At 37.9% G+C, this 23,744-nt stretch overlaps 1 protein-coding gene and 1 long non-coding RNA gene across 4 annotated transcripts in view; one reads left to right on the forward strand and one right to left on the reverse strand.

The window, feature by feature from the left end:
- Window positions 1-23,744, reverse strand: part of MAGI3 (membrane associated guanylate kinase, WW and PDZ domain containing 3) — a 190,600-nt gene that overhangs the window by 153,011 nt on the left and 13,845 nt on the right. The window lies entirely within an intron of this gene.
- The window catches only part of LOC311582358, a 265,833-nt gene continuing 257,072 nt past the window's right edge, over window positions 14,984-23,744 (forward strand). The window contains exon 1 of the long non-coding RNA XR_014774099.1: window positions 14,984-18,148. This is a non-coding gene — a long non-coding RNA (uncharacterized lncRNA). The remainder of the gene's footprint in view (window positions 18,149-23,744) is intronic.

Below are 23,744 nucleotides of genomic sequence, written 5' to 3' on the forward strand. Positions count from 1 at the left end.
AAAGCAATAAATTTTTGACAGGCACATGCTCCTATTTTATATCTTAAGAAACCTTGGCTGCTTCTTGCCCAAGCAGAGGCAGCCACTCTTCTTTTCCTCCCAATAAATCTTTTGTGTGGGGGGAAAAAAAAGAAAAACAAAGAAAGAAAGAAAGAAAGAAAGAAACCTTAATATGTTCACAACTTTTTTAAAAAATATCATGCCCTGGAAAACTAGACAGACTAAGAAGGTACAAGCATTAATATTAGAATACAAATGTTGACCCAATTTTGATATGATCAACTGTCTATACAGTTTTTAGCTTAAGTTAAAATTCATTTTAGAGTTGAGACTTACTTTCAACCATACACACAAAAATCAAAATGGCAAAATAATATACAAGTGTTAATTTGCAGTTTACTAAATAGTTTATCATCAAAATGTTATTTTCCAGGTTTTCTTATATATGTATGTATTTTACTTTTAAAATCGGGGTGTCTTAATTTTTTTGACATATACCTGGTTACTAAGTATCAATGCATGGGATTAATGCTGTCAGCCTCTTATGTAACAGGATTTTTAATTCCTTTTAAACGGCATACATTAGAAGGAAATCATTTCTGCAAAGTAAATCCTGAAGTTTAAGGTTATTTCCTAATAGCTGTGGATTTAGAGAGAATAAACCAAATGTTAATCCTTTCAAATGTTATGAACTATAGCAGCAGATTCATAGTGTTCTATTTAATGATTCAGGAGTACAGCTCTAAATGAAGATAAACATTTTTTTTTAATCTCCTAGAAAGAAAGCATGAAGTAAAGCAGCAGACTTGATCATGGCTGCTTCACTGGTCAGATTTATAGACCCAGGAGTACTTGCAGGTATAGCTATAGCATACCTACTAACAAGCTACCGACAGCGGCAACTGCTGAGCTCCTACAGGTTTCCCACTGAAGAAAAATCACAAATGGAAATGATGGTTTTCATCATTCAAAAAAATCATAATAGGGCTGAAGAGGTGGCTAATAGGTTAAGAGTGCTCACAACCACTTGTAACTCCCGCTTCAGGAGATCCAATGCCTCTGGCCTCCATAGGCAACTCAGGGCACTTACACACACACACAGAGACATAATTTTAAATGATTTTTAAAAAATCTTTTTAAGTCATAAAGCATACCACATACTGGTCATTAGGTTCAATTATATTTTGTTCTAAATTTTCCTTCTGCTCCATTGTCCTACACACACACACACACACACACACACACACACACACAGGGGGGGGCAGAGAGGCAGGCAGGCAGGCAGGCAGAGAGAGGCAGAGATGGAGGGAGGGAGACAGAGACAGAGAGACTGATTGAGAGATCCCCTTCCTTTCCCATAGGCCCCATTTAGGACCAGAGGAATTTTAAAGGCTTAAAGTACCAATTATGTGAAATAGAAAGTTACCTTACTGCTTCAGTCTTATTTTCCAGTTATAAGCATATCTTACAAATTTCTTCTATAAGGATTTGCCTTTTTAACATCTCCTACCCAGGCGCTATGATGTACCCATGTAATCCTGGCACTCAGGAGGCAAAGGCAGGAGGATCTCTGTGAGTTTGAGACCAGCCTGGTCTACAAAGTGGATCCAGGACAGCCAAGCCTACACAGAGAAACCCTGTCTCAAAAAACAAAACAAAACAAAAATTATCCTGTTAAAATAAATTTCTTAATTTCAAGTTAGCCACATTTATTGATTTCCCCTTTTCTAATATAAAAATCTTTCCTTTAAAAACAAAACAGAAAACACTGCTTTCCTGTCCTATAGCTTTTCCTATCATATAGTCATAAACACATTTCCTAATATGGAATTTGACATTCACACAGAGACAGGATGAAACACTGTTTACGAACACCAACACTAAAGGCTAGAAAGAAAACTCAGTGGTTAGCAACACTGGCTGATCTTCTCAGGACTTGGTTTTGACACCCACATGGAGTCTCACACCTGTCTATAACTCAGTACCAGGGAACCTGACACTCTATCCTAGACTCCCTGAGCAGTAGGCATGCATGTGGGGCACAGGCACACATGCATACAAAACACTCATGCACATGAAATAATTTTTTAAAACGTTATCACAATAGTGATTTTTTTAATTTTCTTACAAATTAGACATGGGTGTTACTGTTATTTTACATTTTCAATATGCATTTAGATTTATTCGCATACTTAGCCACTACGATCCTTCTTACTTCAAGATTAGAAATAAATCTAAGATATTTGGAGGGAGAATGGTCTTGTGGTAAAGATATTTTTTACTGTAAAATATCTTTATTCTACCATCATGTACAAAAGACTTTTCCTAGAGATACAATTCTAGGTCGGCCATTCTTTGCCCATTTGAGTATTCTACTATCTTCAGGTTTCTATTTTAAGATCTCTGTCTGCTGTGCCACATTTCATAAAAATAAACCCATGTTCACAGAAGTAGATCTCCTTTTATTTATTTGTTTGGCTTCCAAAATGTGAAGATTCTAATATTTTCTTTAAATATTTAAGCCACTAATCATTTCAAATATTGCTCCCCCGCATCAGCTTCTGGAATGGATCTTCAATGCTTTATCCTTACCACATTTACCCAGGCCGCCACCTCTGGGCCACTTTCTCCCTAATAGAATGCATTCCAGTATGTTTGCTTTTCAGTTGTGGCTACTTAAAATTTGCACTGAGTTTAAAGACTTGTTATTTTGCATTTCTACAGTTTCTATTTGGTTCACTTTCAAAGCCACCCGACCAATCCAACAGCCACTTGGTGCCGAAATATGTTTCCAATGTTGTCATTTCTGCATATTGACCCAATAAAGTGAAGTGTTTTGGATTTGATTCCTTCTTACAAAAGTTCCTACTACCTCTCACTCAGTGTGGTCTGTCTTGATATAGATTTTGTGTGTTCCTAGTCTATATAACAATTACTATTCCCTGCCTTTTCATTAGGTAGCAGCTCAGTTTGGCCTGCTGGGTACCTATCATGGCTAATCTTGGTTGTCACCTTGACTATATCTGGAAATCTTGGTTTCTAGCAGCTCTGTGCGCTCACGTTCCAGGCCATCTCACATCTCCCACTGTGTGTGTGCGCGCGTGCACGCATGCAAGCGTGCGTGCGTGCGTGTGTGTATGTGTGTGTGTGTGTGTGTGTAACAACTTTAGGTGTCATTCGTCAGGTGGGGAAAGGGACTTTCACTGGCCTGAAACTCACCAAATTGGCTAGGATGGCTGGCCTGGGAACCCAAGAGATCAAGCTGCCTCTCTCCCCAGTGCTGATTCACAAGCACGTGCCACTACGCTGAGCATTTTCATGTGGGTTCTGGGGAATGAACTCAGGCACTCATGCTTTTGTGGCACATACCTTACCAACTGAGCTTTTCTCCCAGGTCCCTGTTCGTTCTTAAACTCTTACATTCACTTTAAATGAGTTTTTCTTGCCATATGCTTTTTAAAATCAGGCATATTTGAAATATTTTATAACTGAGCAGTTCAATCAGCCATATTGCCAGAGAAACAGCCCTATTGTTTTCTTGACTGCTCACCTTACATCATAAGTCACACCAAGATTCATTTTGTTTTTGTTTTGTTTACATTTCTAGCTTTAAAAAAAAAAAAAAGGTTGCAGACATTCTATTCCAATGGGGAAAAATCAAAGACATTAAATATAAAATGCTTGTATCAGACCAGTTAACCAGCTAACTGATCTAGTGCAAATACAATTTGAGAACTACTAGTGCACTATTTAAACCCGGGTTATTCACTTCCAAGTCGTATAACATGAGTTATACTTATTTACTCAGCAGCACTACTGTAATTATGTCTTCCAACATCTCTTTTCACACTGTAAAGAGTTATAACAAAGGCTAAATGCCAAACACTATTTCACAGAGTATTTCTCGGTCATTTCTACCAAGTCTTAGTTTACCGTAATAGAAGTAATGTAGTAATAAAAGGCTTGCTTGTCACCTATAAGTTAAAGTGGCTCCATTTCTAATCAGAGTCCTGTTAGGTATAATGCCAGCACTTACTCCAACATCTCGACACCTACTGTGTGCAAGGCTAGTTAAACAGCAGAGACAGTACATAGAATACTGTCATCTCTAACACCAGAGGCTACTCCCACCTCCTCGCTGGTTCTATGTCCTATTTAGGTTTCCATTCTCCGTTAAATTAAAAGAAATAACGAAACACATTGATTTACTTTTTCCTTACCACTTGTATTAGTTACTTTTCTATTGCTGCAACTTATCCAAAGAAAGTATTGATTTGGCTTAGAATTACAGAGGGTTAGAGCCTAAGGATGGTGGCAGGAGGCAGACAGAGAACACTGAAGAACCTGAAAGCTGTCGCCATGACACACCTCCCCCACAGGGCCACACCTCCTCACCTTCCCAACAGCTCCACCAACGGAAGCCAAACATTCAAACATGAATCAGTGGTGGCCATTCCCATTCAAACCACCACGTGTATTTTTAAATTGTACTTACATTTTTGTTTTGAATAGCCAATATTTTGAGATGGCCAAAAAAGATCATGCCAGCTCATATTATGCACTCATAATTCCATAAGGTGAAAGTAAGTGTAACTCAAGAACAGTGGGGCTGCTATTTCAGAATCACTTAAACTATGAGTCAGCCAAGTGGATACCATCAATATTTCAACTTTGCTGTGCTTTGCTTTGCTTATCAGACATGGAACTAACTGTACAAACAATAGTAAACTCTGGGGAAAGTGCTAACGGACATTGACAAGGTTATTCTAAAATTTATATGAAAACTTAATGAATTAATAATAAAAACATAATACACAAGACTAATTACTACCAGAAATATTAACATTTATTATGAAGTTGTGGTAATTAAGGTATGCTGGTGAAGCTAGGGAAAAGAATAGAACAGAACAAAGATGCCAGGCCCAATGCCACCACCAGACACACTAAGCTTAGAGTCAAAGCCTGGCTTTCTAACTTTTAACATTCTACTTAGTGGGGCTGGAAAGACTCATCAGTTAAGAGCAATTCCTGTTCTTCCAGAGGATTTGAGTTCAATTCCCAGCACCCACATCAGGTAGTTTACAACCACCTGTACCACCAGCTCCAAGCAGACCCCAATTCTCTGGCCTCTACAGGTACCTGCACTCATGTGTAATATGTCAATACACATATTATATGATTTTAAATGAATTTCTGAAATTTGTTAATCTTAGTCAAGGAACTAGAGAGAAAGAATTCAGCAGTTCCAAGCACTGGTTGCTCTTTCAGAGGGCCAGCATTCAATTCTCAACACCCATATGGCAATTCACAATCAATCACATGTAACTAAGTTCCTAGAGTTCTGACAAGCACATGCATGGTGCACAACATACATGTAAGCAAAGCACTCATATGCAAACAATAAAATAATTTTTAAATCCTAAGTTCAAGAACTAATCATTGACTTAGTTACTAAAAGAGTTTGAGACAACTTAAGTAGATGAATCTATTTTCCTAAGTGAAATTTTTGAAATCTAAATACAAATTTAGTGAAAAGTCTGAGTCCTATTGAAGATATGCTGCAAATATAAAATACATTTCCAACTTTAAAAACTAGTACAAAAAAGAAAGAAGGCAAACTACCTAATGATTTTATATATAACACACAAGGCTAGGAAAGCAAGAGGACCTCAGAAGTTCTAGGCCTGAGCTAGAGTGAGTCTGTCAGAAAAAAAGTTTACATTAAATGTCAAAATGGAATTTTAAAATTTTACATGAAATAAAATGTTATTAAAATAAAGTGTATCAGTTACTTTTAATGTTTTTAAGTGTGGTTACATGTGGCTCACAGTTGTGACTTGCATTTTATTTCTAGTGCACAACCCCGGTTTATGACTCCAGAAAAGTCCCACACATATTACCTGATTTCCCTGAAAGGTAATGTTGCAAGGATGGTAGAGAAAAGATGACCTCTATCCTTTCTATAAATTTAACCACACTAGTTTCTCCCTTCCAAGTACAAACATAAATCCTAGAAATAATGAAATAACACAAAAGAGAACTCCAAAATGTGGTTAAGAGAAAAGCAAACTGGTCTGGTCTCAAGACTAGAGGAACTACACAAGAGCAGAGCATTCTTATGCATCAGGAGGAAAGGCGGTCCTGAGGTGCCCGTCACCAACCTAGCACAGAAGGCACTCCAGTTAACTTCACTCCCCTCTAGATGGAGGAACACGAATTCCTCTAACAACACGAGTGACAGCAACACCTAGCCAGGAGCTATGACTAGGGACCCAATGAAGAAGCAAAGAGGAAACAATTTCTGCCACAAGACCTGGGATTCCTAAGAGGGATGTGGGACATGGGGTGGAGTGGAGCGATTTGTAAGCCACGTTTGGCCCTAAGGCCTGACAATTCTCCTCTTCCATAAAACGATATGAAGTGGTTCTATCAGACCGTGAATGACTATATAACTATCTGATAAAGCAGAATCCAGAGAAAAGAAAATTTTAAGACAAAGAATATTACATAATGATAAAATTACTAATTTACTACTAAAACATAATTATTCAGAGTATAAATGAACCAAATAATACATTGAGAGCCTCAAAATACATGAAGCAAAATGTAGCAGGCTTGAAAGGGGAAACAGACCAAGTTTACATCTGAGAACGTCATCTTTTCAGCAACCGACAGACTTGCTAAAAAGAAAATGATTAAAGACATAGACTATCTAAGCAACAGAGCCAGTAATGGAATCTAACTGGTATAAAGGGAACACATCACCCAACAGCTAAGTACATAGTTTTTCAAACATCAATGAGAACTTTATCATAAGATACCATTATGATCCATAATACAAAGCTTATGGTTTTGGGGTTTTTGTTTTGTTTTGTTTGTTTGTTTTTATGAAATCATGGGCTGGAGAGACGGCTCAGAGGTTAAGAGCACTGGCTGCTCTTCCAGAGGTCCTGAGTTCAATTCCCAGCAACCACCTGGTAGCTCACAACCATCTATAATGAGACCTCATGCCCTCTTCTCACATGCAGGTGTACATGCAGGCAGAACACTGCATACATACAAATAAATAAATCTTAAAAAAAAAAAAAACTTTAGGCCGGGCGCAGTGGCACACACCTCTAATCCTAGCACTCAGGAGGCAGAGGCAGGTGATCACTGTGAGTTTGAGGCCAGCCTGGTCTACAAAGAGAGTTCCAGGACAGTCAAGGCTACACAGAGAAACCCTGTCTTGAAAAAAACTTTAAATGAAATCACACAGTGTGTTCTGACTATAATGAAATCAAACTAGATGTCTGTAACAAAATAAAATATTAAAAATAAAGAGCATGCCTGGGCAGGACAATCCATGGGAATTGGTAACAAGCCAGCCTAGCCTAACTGGTGAGAGGCAGGAAAAAAGAAAAAGCTTGTCTCATGAAAAAAATATTTTAAATAAAAACAACAACAACAAACAAACAAAAACAAGCAAGGTAGATGGCTCCTCAGGAATATCACTTGAGGCTGACCTCTGACATCCACTCATCAAACTACAATACACTTGGGAACATACACACAAAGGACTTGTAAACTGAGAAAGGCACAGAAACTTGACACATAATTTTTATTAACTAACCATGAAAGAAATGATAAAAGTTAAGGACTCTCATCTCAGAAAAGGCATAATCACTAAACTTCTGTAGGAAGCTTCAAAGGTGTAGGTCTCTAATGCCAGATTTTAGATGTTAATTTAGATTCTACATTAGCCCATTTGCCTCTTTAAAGCTGGGAGTTAGATAAAACAACTTTTTAGTGCCCTTTCTAACACTATTCATTTCACAGCCAGGCAGGCAGGTGTGACTATCTCTTTACACTGTTAAGTGCAATGCTGATGTAATGTGGGAGGGGATCCAGGACGTGAGGAAGCCAGAGAAACAATGGAAGTGTTTGTGGACTGTTACCAAAGTCCTACATTAGTAGAAAAAAATGACACATAATGGTTTGGGGCTTTGGAGGTTTTTTGTTTTTTATTTTGTTTTGTTTTGAGTAGGAGTGGTAAATGCCATGATACTATACTATGCTAAGCTGGCTAAAAGATTCAGTTTAGTTCTGTTTCATCAAATATACTTACTTCTCCAAGTAAACAGTTAGTCCTCTCAAATGTTTTAATATTGAGAGTTACCGTAAGAAAGAAATACACGCTATGATAGTCTAAAAACATAAGCTTTTTCAGGAGCATGGTATCTTCATTGACTCCCAGGAGCTTTAAAGCCCCTCCACAACATGCAGACTTTCACTTGGATTCCTGAGACTCAGTATTGATCTTCTAGTACTCCTTGATAATAAACAACTATTAAGGATGAGATTTCCCTATTGAACCCTCTGAAATGGGCTGGAATTGGTTAGTTATGAATGAAACATAATATTTACCACAGGTGAATAAAGTCATTTACAGTCTTTACAACAGAATATTGAATTACAAAAATTATCTTCTCTCTGGGAAACTGTAGAATTGAATTTGCAAACTTCCTCCCATGAGGAGGCATTGACAACAGTGGCTGCAAGTGGTGAGTCGGTTTCTCTAGGGGCGTGGTCCCTCGTAGGTCAACCATGCTCCAGCGGAAGGCCTCATAGCCTTGCAGATATGAGCAGTACTGACTAGACTCAGTAGATTCTTTTTTAAAAGAGAAAGAGAGGAACATAATTTTGGAAGGGAATGTGGGAGATGATCCCAGTGGAGTTGCAGAAAGGCTGTGAGAAGTAAATATGACCAAAATATATTGTGTGCATGTGCAAATTCTCAAAGAATAATTTTTTAAAAAAAATAAATTCCTTTCCAGATAACTTTTTGAAAATTGCATCTATTTTGGTTTTTTTTTTTTTGAAGTCTTTGTTTTTTCACCTCAGTGAGAGAATTTTTTTAATATGTTAAAGTAAACAAGAGATGATAGCATATATCTGAAAATCTATTACTCAGGAGGCAGAGGCAGGAGGATAATAATTTCAGGTCACCTTGCACTACTGGGCTACATAAGGAGGGGAGAGAGGGGGAAAGGAAGGAAGAAAAGGAGGGAGGGAAAATATCCAGGTATGGTGTAAACGCGTAATCCAGTACTTGGGAGGGAGAAAAACAATGAAACCCCATTCTCAAACAAAATTAAAAGACTGAACCTACAAGAACTCTATCAAATAAGTAGCCTCTGACTCAGCAGTAAGTCCCTAAATCTATTGATCTTCTTGGGTCTCTCTTAGGTCTCTCTTAGGTCTCTGTCTATCTCTGTCTGTCTCTCTGTCTGCTCTGTGTCTCTCTGTCTCTCTCTCTCTCTCTGAAATGGGGAACAAGCAACCACAAGGCAACCAATGGAGTCAGCACTGGGATGTGCAGAGAGAACGGCCTGAACTAAGACAGGCCAGGGTGTGAGGGTCATTTAGTCGTGTCCACTTACTCTTAAGCTCATTAAAGCTTATCTATGACAACCAGTAGAGGCCTTTCATTCCTTGTTGAGCACTGGCAGTGTCTGGGACATGCTGCTGTGTTCTAAGACTGCCCACTCCATCCTCACAGCTCTGTTACAAAGTTCTCTCTAAAAGTGAGTACAAATCTGTCTCTCTGTAACTTCCACCCACTGGTTCTAATTCTATCCCTAAGACCACACAGAAAAAGTATAGTCCTTCTCCATATGTCAGCCCTCCCTTCAGATCTCTGAAGCCAATTATCAAGGCGCTCATGGTTGTTAGGGCAGGCTAGAAAACATTCCCTAAAGACAGCCACATCTTAGTATCAAGAACCTGTGTATTTTACCTGACACAGCGAAAGGGGTCTTGGTAGATGTGACTAAATTAAGGATCTGGGGGTGGGAGTTTGCCCTACAGGCCAATGTAATCAGGAGAGTCCTTATAAGAAGAAGTAAGGTCAGAGAGAAGGAGATATGATGGAGGAAGAAGAGGGTAGAGCAGTGGTTCTGAACCTTCCTAATGCTGGGACCCTTTAACACATACAGTTCTTCATGTTGTGGTGACCACCCAACCATAAAGTCATTTTCATTGGTACTTCATAACTGTAATGTTGGTACTGTTATGAACCACTGTGTAAATATCTGGTTTTCAAATGATCTTATTTGACCCCTGTGAAAGGGTCATTTGATGCCCAAAGGGGTCACAACCCAGAGGTTGAGAACTGCTGAGCTTCAGTGGGCTAGTTAAGTGGAAGGAGCCACAATCAAGAAACGCAGGGGACCCTAGCAGCTTGGAAGAAGGGGCAGAAACACGCAGAGCCTCCAGCAGGAACACAACCTGACCACGTGCATTTAAACTACTTTATTTCGTTTTTCAGAGACAGTCTCATATAGCCCAGGTTGGCCTCAATTTATTAGGTAGCTGAGCCTGGCTTATACTGCAGACTGTCCTGCATCTATCTCCCAAATGCTGGCACTATAGGCATGTGATACCATGCCAGGCTATACATTTAGAATTTATTTATTTTTTTTTTGCCTCCAAGACTGAAAAATAATAAATTGAATCTTTCATGTCACCAAATCTGTAATATTTTACAGCAGCAACGTGAAACTAATCTAACCATTCTATTACTAAACTAAAAGAGTTCCTCTACCATTCTTCAATTTATCTTTGATAAATCTTTTCCAAATCTTGCTCTTAGGATAGTCCCAATCTTTGTGTAAACCCCTCCTCCTTGGCCACATTCTTCTCAAACCCAAAATAATCTAAGGCTTTCTCTCCTGCAAATAGCATCAGGAATCCTATCCATATGGTCCACTTGCACTTACCAAGCATATTATCAGGGTAATAACTCAATAAATATTAACTTGAAATGAAATAATTGTTCAGCACTCTGAACAGTTCTAGTGTTCTATAAAAGAAGTGTTGTGGGTCATTTTTCTTTTGTTTTGTTTTTCCCCAACCCTCCAAAACTAAGCTCATTCCATCTACACAGATGAAAGGTTAACAAACATAGGACTGGAGAAACGGCTCCACAGCTAAGGCCTCCACTGCTGCTGCAGAGGACACACGCCCAGCTCCCAGCACCCACGTCAGGCAACTCACAACTGCAGTTCTAGGGCCATGGTCTCCATGAGCACTGTGCTCATATGCACAAAGCCACACTCAGACCTGCACACATGTGCAATTTTAGAAATTATTATCTTGTGTATGGGTGGTTTGCCTACACGTACATATGTGTAGTAGGTGCATGCCTGGTACCCATGAGGCCCAGACGAGGGTGTTGGGTCCCCTAGAACTACAGTTACAGGTGATTATAAGCTACCATGTGAGTGCTGGAAATCAAATTCCCAGGTCATCTGGAAGAGCAGCCAGTGCTCCTAACTGGTGAGCTACTTTTCCAGTACCATACATACACAATTTTTAATTTAACTATTATTTAAAAATAATGAATAGATTAAATAGCTTAATTCAGACTTATAACCATATAACTAAGTATTAATAAAATCCCTGCAAAATGTAAAGGTAAAAGTTACTTATATTGAGGCTGGAGAGATGGCTCAGTGGCTAAGAGCATTGTCTGCTCTTCCAGAGGTCCTGAGTTCAATTCCCAGCAACCACATAGTGGCTCACAACCATCTATAATGAGATCTGATGCCCTCTTTTGGCATGGAAGTGTACTTGCAGATAGAATGCTTATACACAAAATAAACAAATCTTAAAAGAAAAAAATGCACACAATGTTTATATATAAATATGTATGTACACACCTAAGAATGACACCTAAAATTGTTCTCTGGCTTCCACATGCATACATACATGTACACACCTGTAACCATCACACACATACTTATCCACACGCATACACATACATACATATGCACAAAGTAATGAGTTTAAGGAGTCTATTTTTAGGATATTTAAATCATATGCATAAATTATCTGCTTAATTATAATGGATTCAAATTAAGCTACCAGAAATCAATAAATGTGATTCCCAATTTAATACCTGGCTCTATCCTAAAAATCCATTCCTACAATTATTTGATTATTTGAAACTGACATCTTTGATAAAATATATTACAAGATAAAATTGTAAAAGGTCACACATATAAAAAGGCTATCAGCAAATTTTATGATGGAAATGTTAACTGTGATATTAATTATTTAATTCTATACATTATCTAAATTAACAGAATCATCTAGCTAAAAAAAGGGGGTGAATTTTACTGCAAATGATACCTTAATAAGTCTGCATTTAAAAAAAAGAATCACAGTAACACTAATTACTCAGGCCAATGACAACTAGTCAAAAGGTATTCAATAATACTACACTAAAAGCAAGTCATGCCAATATGACTATTACTATCCATTTATAGTATTCTATTTATAAGCACTCCCCTAGAAAAATGTAATTTCTCAATAAACAATTTTTACTTGAATGGAACTCTAATATTTCTTGCTAATTTTAAGAAAAAATGTTGTCGGAAGCCCCACAAATGGCCCTGGCTATTGTCATTACTCTTGGTTGCTCAACAAAACTAGATGTTAAGAATCTGCTGCCAAAGACAAAGACCTTTGGTTGTAAGACAAAGAAAAATCAAGTTGAACTGGCCTGAAAACTTCCTCCCTGATGACTAACTTTTATGGTGCCAAAAAGGTGCTGTGCAGGCTGCTGGGAGAGACAAGACATCAATCAAATGGTAACCTGTAACCAACTCTGCCTCCTACAGAAATAATCTGCCAGGCCAGATGAACCCACTGGTGTAACAGTAGCACAAAGGCTATAGATAGATCTGACATCTGCTCCATAGGAAGGAATTTACGGCTAATACTATAAACCTGACCAAAAGCCCATGGCTCAGGAGGTTACAGGCCCTGGGAGGAAGACTAGTAATGCTGTTTGTTAAATGACACGTCAAGCTGCCTTCTAAGCATTTGTGTTTATACCCATAGATTAATGCTGCCTTCAACCCTGGCCAGGGAAGCTTCTCTTTGCAGTGGTTAGCTGTTAATGCAGAGACTCCCAACTGGTCTAAGTGCTGAGAATGAGTAGCCCTAGATGGGGCAGCTATACCAACAAACCCTCAGCCCCAGAGACTCAAGGAACAACACAGAGGAGGGGCAGAACAAGAGCAGGAAGATGGGAGAAGTGCTGTGAAATGCTGTTTCCTGAACATGGCATACTCAAATCGACTACAACATGGTCATCTGTACAAGATCAAGTCCAGAAGGTCGATGACATTCCAACAGCAGCACTAACGGAGCTGAGCGGATTTTAGCAAAGAGGATATGAAACTATGGGGTCTTTACTCAGGGAAGTAGGAGGGAAAAGCTGGGGGAGGTCACTGAGTGAATGGGAAGGGAGTTAGGGTTCTATATAATTAAGATGTATAGTTTACATACATGAAATTGTCACAGAAAAAAATAAAAGTCTATTAAGGGGCCAGAAATCTGTGTATGGCTCCATAGTGAAAAGCACTGGCTGCCCTCGCAGAACAACCAGGTTGGAGTCCCAGCACCCACATGGCAGCCCACAACCATCCTGAATTCCAGTTTCAGAAGATTTGATACATTCCTCCAGCCTCCACAGACACCAAACACACAAGTAATGCACATACATACATACATACACATACATACATACATACATACATACATATAAACAAAACACCCATACACATAGAATAAAACTTTAATCTGTTTGGTTTGGTTTGGTTTGGTTTCAAGACAAGGTTTCTCTATGTAGCCCTGGCTGTCCTAAAACTCACTCTATAGACCAGGCTGGCTTCGATCTTAGAGACCAACCTGCCTCTGCCTCACAAGTGCTAGGATTAAAGGTGTGCGCCATCATGCCTGGCTCAACTATTTTTTAAAAATATACTCTATTTTTAAAAGTAAAGAAAGATATCTTAATGATCAGGTTCAGTGCCTAACCTGAAGTCTGAAATCTATATCCTAATTTTAAAAGAGTACTTAAAATCTAAATCATTTTCCTCCTTAAACTAACCCTCCTTTCCAATATCCCTTTTTCTGTCACCCTCTATATTTCAAGGTTGATTTACTATTGATATTTTCAATCTTTTCTTCTCTCACAAGCTACCTTGTTTTACTGACTCTGATAAATGACTCTTCTTTAAAGGTTTTTATGGTAATTGTTAACCCTTGTATAAACTATTCCACACATCAATACCAGGCTAGTTATAGCTCCTTGGTTGATTATTAACAACCTTATATGGTCTCTCTCTGCATAGCCCTGGCTGTCCTAGTCAGGCTGAATTTTCCTGGAACTCAGTATATAGACAGGTTATACTCACAGAGATCTGCATGCCTCCACCTCTACAGTGCTGGGATTAAAGGTCTACACCACCACACCCAGCCACACTACTACTTTCAATTAAAGTCAGCTTTAATATTGAACTACTGTCAATAAGTCATGTATTGGTGTTTTACACTACCAAACGTTTTTAAATACTTTGTTAATTTATTGGTAGCTTACTCAAAGTTTGATAATTGGTTTTAGCTTTTAATTGTTGACGCAAACTCAAGTCTGATTCAGCTTTTTTTTTCAAATGTAAATAGTAATAGTCTTAGTTGTATAAGTAGAAGTGCTTCTGCGTTTACACCAGATTCACCCAGCTGCACTTGATGAAGGAGGATGGAAGCTATGAGGAGAAGAGTTAAGTTGGAGACCCAAACTGGAGATGCTCACACTCAGAAAGAAAAGCCCCTATCCTGGAATGCTCACAGCTCTTATCCATGGCTAACTAGTCAAGGGGTAGAAGACAAAGCACAGCTGGTCTGAAATAGGCACTTGCACTCTCACTGAGCTAACATCTGGAATGTAATGATCGATCACAAGTCAGTATGGCAATCCAGTTTCCTATATAGTTAACAATTTATTTTTAAAGTTTTTTAATTAGCAAATAATCCAAAGTAACAGATGACTTAGAGAACCAAAAGAAGACAGTTCTATATGTGGAGAACGGTAATATTAGAGCAATGAAGTAGAACTGCTTAGAAGTTTCAGGGCTAGGAGCCATGACTGCCCTTACCCTTTCTAAGCCCATTGTATTAGGCAGAACTAGTTTAGTAGTGTAGTTTAAAGCATGGTTCCTACAAAGACATTTGAAGTCCCATAATTTTTAGTTGCTGAGAAGGTTTACAGGAAAATATCCACAAGCAGGTTTAATAGTAGTAATTTCTCACATCAGTTTAGTATAAACTATGTTAATCGGATCATTTTACTAATACCTACCTATTATAATGATAGTAAATTCCTATTGTTAACAACTGCCTATCAAAGACAGGGAAACTAGACATTCTGAAGTGCACAGAGAATAATATTAACAAGAAAAATTATGAGATAAAAGGGAAAAAATTAGAGGTACTAAATGCTAATTTCACTTTACATGCATATTTAAGTCTACCCTAAGATCCAGCTCTCCTTAGTGCAAATAAATGACGGAACCATCTATCTCTGACATTGTACTTGTTTCTAACCACACTACATCTAATTCTGACCAAACCACAAGCCCTTAGGAGTTAACTGTAAAGACTCAAAGAATATTTCATATGGAAGGATCAGGGATATCAAAAAAATCACACATGATAACTTCATTTTTTATATAACAACATACATATTCAGTTTATGGGCAGCTTCATCTATACAGCCGATCTTACTCCTTCCTGGACTTTGTTTTCAGAGTACAAATCCTATGCTTTAATTAACCTAAGGTCATTTGCTTTATATTTGCATTCAAGTTATATATTTTTTTAAATATGTTTAAACATCAGCTCCTATGGCTCAGGGGATCACTCAGTCAGTAAAGCCTTATTTTAAAAACAAAAACACCAAAGAACTGAGTTCAAGCCCCAAAACCCACATTAAAAAGCCAGTGTGGTAGCATGCATTTGTAATCCTGGTGTTAGGGAGGCAGAAACAGGAAGACTCGTACGGCTTGACGACTAGCCAGTCTAACCTAATTGGTAAGCTACAGGCCAACGAGAGATCCTGTTTCAAGACGGTAGCCAGCACTGAGGATGACACCTACGGTTGTCTTTCAGTCTGTAGCTCAGTTAGTAGAGTACTTGCATAGCTTACAGGAGACCCTGGATTCAAGCCCCAGCATCATGTAACAGGGCACGCTGGTTACACACCTGTAATCCCAACAATCAGGAGGCGGGAGTAGGAAGATCAGAGATATATAGCTATATTCTACATATGGATATATAATCCAAGTTCAAGGCCAGAAGAAGTCAGTCAGATCCTACTTCAAACATTTCTCAAATAAGTTTAAGAACATCTAATTTAATTCTCTCCTCTTACTTTTCTAATTCTTATTAACAAGGAAGTAAAATCTAATCGTTTTTCTTTTTCACACAAAATCTGAGAGAGAGACTTGAAGAAAACAAAACAAAGCAAAGCAAACAAATAAAACCATAGTTCCCTTTTTTAACTCGTCTATATTCTCTAATCTTCCACAATTGTGCAAAAGAAGGAAACTGTCTTTTCATTTAAAACATATTTACTGATTAAGATAAGTTTACTGAGTTTTATTCAATACTGTCATAAGCCAATTCTACCATCAAAATCTACTGGGTAGAGTCTAAACTGCTAGACTATATACAATTAATCAGGATTAACAACATAGTGCAATATTATTATTTGCACATCCTGAGATTGAAAAGTATAGAAATGAAAGTTTTAATAGATTAATCTAGAATATTCTCTGAAGGGAGTATATTAGGGACTGGATTTTGAAGCAGTATAGCAAAGCACCCACACCAGGTACTAAGGAGAAAGGGCATTTGGTAAGATAAGAGCTGAGAGAGTTGTCAAATGGATATTAAATGTTAGAACACCCCAAGGAAAAACATGATGCTCTATTAGATTAATTTCCTTAAAATTAAAATTCTTACAAATTAATATGTGTATATTGTATAAAACATAAAAAACCAACTGAAGGAAATTAGTTTGGTTTTGAGCAGCAAACATGCTTCATTATTTTTGTGCCAACTTCAGGAAGTATTTATTTCCAGGTTTAATATTGACAACCAATAATCTAGTTAGTATAAACTCCATCAGAAAGAAATTAAAATAACGCATTTCCACACCTTAAAAAGTAAGATGTTTATAGAAAGAAAATGCAAAGTCTATTTGCCCTTCACACTCCTGGAGATGAGCCAATTCTGAAGACTATGCTATATGAAACATATTAATTTTTAAACACCATGGCTAAAATTTTCCCAAGACTAAACAAGTTTTTTAGGGGGGGTGTTGGGGGTTTACCATTTTGATGTTTATAGCATTTATTATATTTTTTTTAACAAAGATACAACAAAAGATCAAGAGGAGTTTTTAAATTTGAAAAGGAAGTAAAGGCTGAACTCACTAAAGTTTTGAATTTAAACTATTCCCTTTTATATCTTTGGACCAGGTGTGGGGCTTGGTACATAGGAGGCACATAAAGAATATCTGCTAATGCAAAGGCCTTGCAAAAAAGAACTAATGCTTAGAAGAATCCCAAGCCACTTTCCTGAATCAAACAACCAAGAATGCTCTAAACACTGCCTTACTAAAATGCTTTCCTACAAGTCCTAAGTACCAGGCTAACTTTGTAATCAAACCAGCTTCAACAGGTGTTAGTACAACTTTTGCCCTTTTGTCTTTGAAACTTGAACCCAAGAGATTTTAGCAATTACACACTTGGTAAGAAAATGTGTTCTGTTTCTAAAATTCACTTTTATTCTTTGCTGTTGGTGTTGTTTTTTGTTTTTGTTTTTGTTTTTGTTTTTAACATTTCCTATCATCTATCCTAGCCTTAAACTTCTTATACAACCAAGGCTAGCCTTGAACTCTTTATTCTCCTGCCTCAAACTCCTAACTACTAAGTTACAAGCATGTGCCACAATACCCAGTTTTCATTTTCATTCTTAATTTTAAAATATAATCAAATTAGAGTTCTAGACTAATGATAACCTACATACTTATCCTAGATCTACCGATAACTACTAGCTATAAGAACTTGAGTACATTTTCTTCCAAACCTTAGATTTTGCATCTGTAAGTGGGGTGAGATGGGAAAACTTAAAAGCTTTCCTCAGGGAGAGAATGGATGATGGCATTTGCCTTAAAAAGCACAAAAATTAAATATACTAACAGGCAAATAACATAATACAGTTTTGTTTTTTTTTTTGGTCTTTTTGTTATTTTGTCTTTCCCCTCCCACCCCCCCAGAGCTGAGGACCAAACCCAGGGCCTTGTGCTTGCTAGGCAAGCGCTCTACCACTGAGCTAAATCCCCAACCCCCATAATACAGTTTTAAAAGAGTAAAATGCTGGATGTCGATCTCTCTCTCTCTCTCTCTCTCTCTCTCTCTCTCTCTCTCTCTCTCTCTCTCACACACACACACACACACACACAGAGAGAGAGAGAGAGAGAGAGAGAGAGAGAGACAGACAGACAGACAGACAGACAGACAGACAGAGACAGAGAGAGAGAGACAGAGGGACAGAGACAGAGAGACTTAACTTTGGTCATCCTACCGATCTCCAGTCCTTCCTACTCCATGAAATGGTAACACCTCCCACTTAGTTGCTCAGAGCAAAGCCTAATCATCATCCTGAACTTAAAAGCTCTCTTCACCTTACCTGCAGTCACGGAGTCCTATCATTTCCTTTTTCAAATCATCTATTTCAAATCTACCCATCAGTTCATTTCACTCCCACTATTCTTAATAAACATCTAACCCATCATTAGTTTTCTTCTACTAAAAGGTCTCTTTTCTTTCCTTCTTGCCCTACTTTGAAATCTCAGGGGCTTTTTGAAATACATTCTCCAACCTTGTATTTTCAGTAACTTTAAAAATAAACAAAATCCAGTCTGAAGTTTTGGCTCTATGCTATGAGAGAGCATTCACCTACCCAGCACTAAAGACAGACAGGAGGACGTGAACAGGAAGACAGGAGGGGCATAAGAGAGAAAGAATATGAGGAAAGAGAAAGGAAAGGAAAGGAAAAGGAAAGAGGCTAGGAGAAAGAAAAAAGAAAATAAAGCTCCAAATCCCTTACTGTGGTTTATTACAGCCCTCCACAGCCACCTGTCTCTTCATCAGCCTCCTCTAAGCTTTCTCCTCACTTTGTCGGTGTCTGCCAGACTCTCTTTCTGTTCCTTTAACATATATGATCCTTACACCTCTTAAGAGTTGATATTTATAATTCCTCTGCCTAGAAACACTCACATGGCAGAATTCAATTCATGGTTCGTATGTACCCTTCTCAAGAAAGCCCTCCTAGACCACCTAATAGAAACAAATGCTACATGAACAAGTACTAATAAAGTGTTTATATGCTGTATCATTTTAATACTGGATTAATAAGTAGATTTAACAATTTTCACTCAGTAAGAAATCATCCTCAGGGATTCATTTCTAAGACTCATTTCCAATCACTTCTCTTTTTTAAAGGTGACTTTTTAAAAGGATTTATGAAATAGTCTAATCTCACCCACTAAAACAAAGGTACCAATTAAAAGTAAAATTGAAACTCAGCTTCTAGAATATTTTCAAATCCAAAAATAAAATATAAATGTGTATGTATTTTATGTATGCATATCTAAGCCAGGACCAACATAACAAAGAAGACAGTGCCACCTGAGGTTTCCGCCTGACCCCAGAGACTGACAACTCACAATGTTAAGAACATGCCCATAGACTGGTGGGATCCATAGAGTCAGTTATCTCTCTGGAAAGCAGAGAAGCGTGGGAGAAACAATCTGAGTGAAGAGAAAACAAAGCTGGAGAGATGAGCAGAAAGAACACGCAGCTGATCAAAGACAGCAGGGAGCTTCAGGCTGTGAGCTGCAGAGTCAGATCGAAGGTCTGCACTGTAAGAGTTCCTAACGGCACAGGCTGGAAATACAACAGTGCTCGACAGCACGGCCCTCTCCAGCTCTCCCGGCTGTGAAGCTTAAGGCATGTGTACAGAGGGAAAAGAAAACAAACAAACAAATACTCCACGATGCTTATGACCAAAAATAAAATCACAAAACTTAAAAAATGTAATCAGTATCTCTTAAGAATTTTATCTAATTCTAGTTTAAAATGCATGAGGTCTATCACCATACCACCCTGAAGGGACCTAGTCTGATGTGATCTCCAACATACAATCTACTAGGACTAGGGCTGTGGGACACATAGTAATACTTAAAAGCCACAAATGCCTCTCTGGAAATTAGTTACGGGAATAGACTTCTCCCTTACTTTTTCAGCTTCTTTACCTTTATCCTTATCCCAGAAAATCTGAGCCCAAATTTATACTGCCTCTTCATGAGAAGGCACAAAGCCATAAATATCAAATTTCTAAATTGTTTCCTAAAAGTAACACAAAAATTCACAATTCCATACAATGCCAAGAAGAGACTATCAAATACAGCTGAACCTTTAGAACTCTAGGGCGGGTCTAGAACGATTCTGACACTGAGAGAAGGAGTAGGGGGCAGGTCCTGCTCCTCAGCATTCTGCTATTAACAACAATCAGCTCCACATGCAAGTCACAGCAAAGACTGTAGGCTACATTCCACTTCAAGTGGTGAAGATGCCAATGGTAGCGGCTGTGCAATCTCCTTGGTCATAGTTACAGTGGTATTTTCTTGCCACAGTTTCACAGGCAACCCCCCCTCCCCAATTAGGCATGTACCTGATTGGCAGAAGTGACAGCTCTCATGGTGGGTTGCGAGGTATCTTGGAAGTCACTCTCAAAGGCCCAGCTTAAATTTCAGCCCTCTGCCTTTCAATGATTCTCTACACGACTAAGTCCCCATATTTTATCTCTTTCTGTTCCCTGCACTGGTCCCTGGCAGGCACTACAAAGGAGTATGTGACCTGTTAACTGCAGGAAGATTTTCCTTCACATGCAAACAGCCAAGCAAGCTCCCATCACCCCATCGATGATAGCTGATCAACAGTCTTCCTAGAACTGCCACCTCCCTGCCTTCAGGTCAGCCTCCCCAGGTCAAGTCTGTTCTCAGATACAGCCCGCTCTCCATGGCCTGAGCCATGTACCAGTCCTACACCCAACAGGAACACAGTCTTTTCTTTCAGTTATATCAATATCCATTACAGACAAGCAAGCTTAAGCCTAAAGTACCCCTGATGGTTCACCTCTCACACTCCCTAAAAATACCCAGACAGAAAACTCACTCTCCCTTACTGTATGCCCTGTTTGCTCAAAAGCAAAAAATATGAGTGTGGGCAAACAGGCAAAAAAACAGCATTAAGAGTCTACCTAATACATAGCAACAGCTAGAAGGAATTTGACTAAAAGCATTGTAAACAATCTCTTTGATAAGAGAAATATTTTCTCAATGCTGAAACAATTTTAAAAATTGGATACTCAACTATTACATCAGCTAAAACTTTTATAATTGTTTAAATCTTAACCATATACTACAGCAGTATGTCAGGCTAAAAATGCCCAGAAAACTTGTGTGATATAATAATTTAAATTATTTCATGTGCTCCAACTTCTGGGTAACCACTGTGTATAATCACATTCATGAATGCAGACAGTCTCAACAAACTGGTTCAGCACATAACAGTCAATTCTAAAAGAATACAAACTCCTTAAGGAATCTCAGGTTTTCATCAAAATTTTTCGTGAATTCTTTACCAAAGACCAAAAGAGTGAACGAAATGAGATGATCTGGTTTCTAGTCCACACTCTGTCACTGCTAAGATTCAACTTCTTTATCTTTGGAGTCAGGGTACTGACTGGATTGATGCAGTTCTTTCCAGTTGATGATGACCTTTAAGCCCAAACAAAAAACCTAACAGCACAAAGAACAAGAGGTGGCAACACTGCAGGCTGTGTTGAACTGCCCCTTCAAAGGATCCATCCTAGTGTGGAGTGCTTGAAGCATGCAGAAGAGAGGCCAGCTTCAATACAATGAGTTATTCTTCTATCTAAATTGGATAAATTTTATTAAGCAAAATATACTTTGAAAAGAATCTGCATACTTATAAAAGACCACTAATTTCAAAACCTATTCAATCCTACATTCATTATAACATTTCTAAGCTATCGTCTCAGATAAGAGTGCTAACACCTACCTAATTAGTAAATTTAACAAGACAAGAAGGCACTAATTCTAGTATCAAGTATACAGTTGTCCCAAGTAAGTTCATTCTAAAAAATATCTAGGTTTTCAATATAACTGCTTAAGCCATTAACTTATAGATGTAGCAATAATTTAGACTAATTTCTAATTGATTAATAATCTTCAGTTTAGCTGAACAAATTAAACTGTACTACAAACTTTGTTTAGAAGCAGAATCAAACAATGAGCCTTTTATTTTAGTATTTGCCCAATGTTTTACTACATTTAACGCCCACTCAATTCAAAACTGTAGGGGAAGGCAGCTTTTTTCAGACATAACAAACTAATAATATTCTACCCAGTAAGGGAAAAATGAAGACCTAATGATGCTCCTGTTCACATTCCTCACAGTGAGAACTTCAATGTGTTAATCCTCTGACTCGCAGTTTCCTTGGGTATAAAGGGAGGTGCAGTTCCTAATTTGTTTACAGGAAGATGTGAATGCCAGCACTTATGTCCATATAAACAATATCAGATAAGTCAGCCAGTATGCCATGACAAGTTCTCAAGACAGAAGAGTCACATTAGATTTGCACCACAGTGGTCAGAACATGGGGTTGCCACCCAAAGGAAGTTGAATGTCATTTTTACTTATCAGTACTACATCATAAGATAGTTCTGGTTAGCTCTAACTCTATTCAAAAGAAATTAAATTTTCATTAGTATGTATTCCATCCTAAGTCAAATATTTAAATTGATTAATAGATGATTAAACTGATGAATAGAACTGCTAAGCTAAAGTAATAAAATAATGACAATTTCTGACCAAAATTACTGAAATAAGACACAGTTCTGTGAACAGGGTAAGAATGGATTGTTGAAACAAATTCTATAGCTAAATTAATCAATACATGGAATTGAAGAACTCTAGTCATTCCAGGCTTCTGAAGTAGAAGCAGTAACTTTCCAAATATGGACAAAAGGCATACTTAGAAGGTATAAACTCATCTAAAAAATAAGTCTCTGTTTTGATTCTTATCAGCAAATCATACTCAATCCAACTATGTTTCATGTTTTACTGGGATTTTTTTGTGGGGGAGAGGTGGTGGGGTGTTTGGAAAATTTTGTTTTTGAGACAAATCCCAGGTTGGGCTCAAATTTGCTACATAGCCAAGGCTGACATTAAATTCCTGATCTTCCTGCCTATATCTCAAACAAGCACTAGGATTGCAAATATGTGCAAGCACACCCAGTTTAGGATGTTCATTTGGACATACAATCACTGTATTTGTAATAAATCTATGAATATTTAATATCTACTAAATATCTAAATATCAGATAACACTAGGAAAAGCCCTTCTGTGAATAAAGATAATATTTAAAGTATTATTTTTAGCCAGGGATGGTGGCTATAATTACTCAGGAGATATAACTGCAAACAAAAAGATCGATACCTGTCTCAAAAAATAGAATCAACTTATATTATAAAAGATGGAAACATTAACATTGCAATTAGAATATAAAAACTGTGTACAATGAGCACCCATCCCACTTTGGTTCTGAAGCTCTTCACTTTTTCTTGAAGTATCTCCACTGTCCAACAGAGGCAGAAGAAAAAATATATTTAACAAAGAAAATCAGGTTTTATTCTGCAAAGTCTACCAAATTGCTTTTTGGTTATTAAGCAGGCACCACATTATAAACTATTTTGAGT

The sequence above is a fragment of the Acomys minous genome (assembly GCF_964271855.1).
Source record: "Acomys minous genome assembly, chromosome: 14".
Lineage (NCBI taxonomy): Eukaryota > Metazoa > Chordata > Mammalia > Rodentia > Muridae > Acomys > Acomys minous.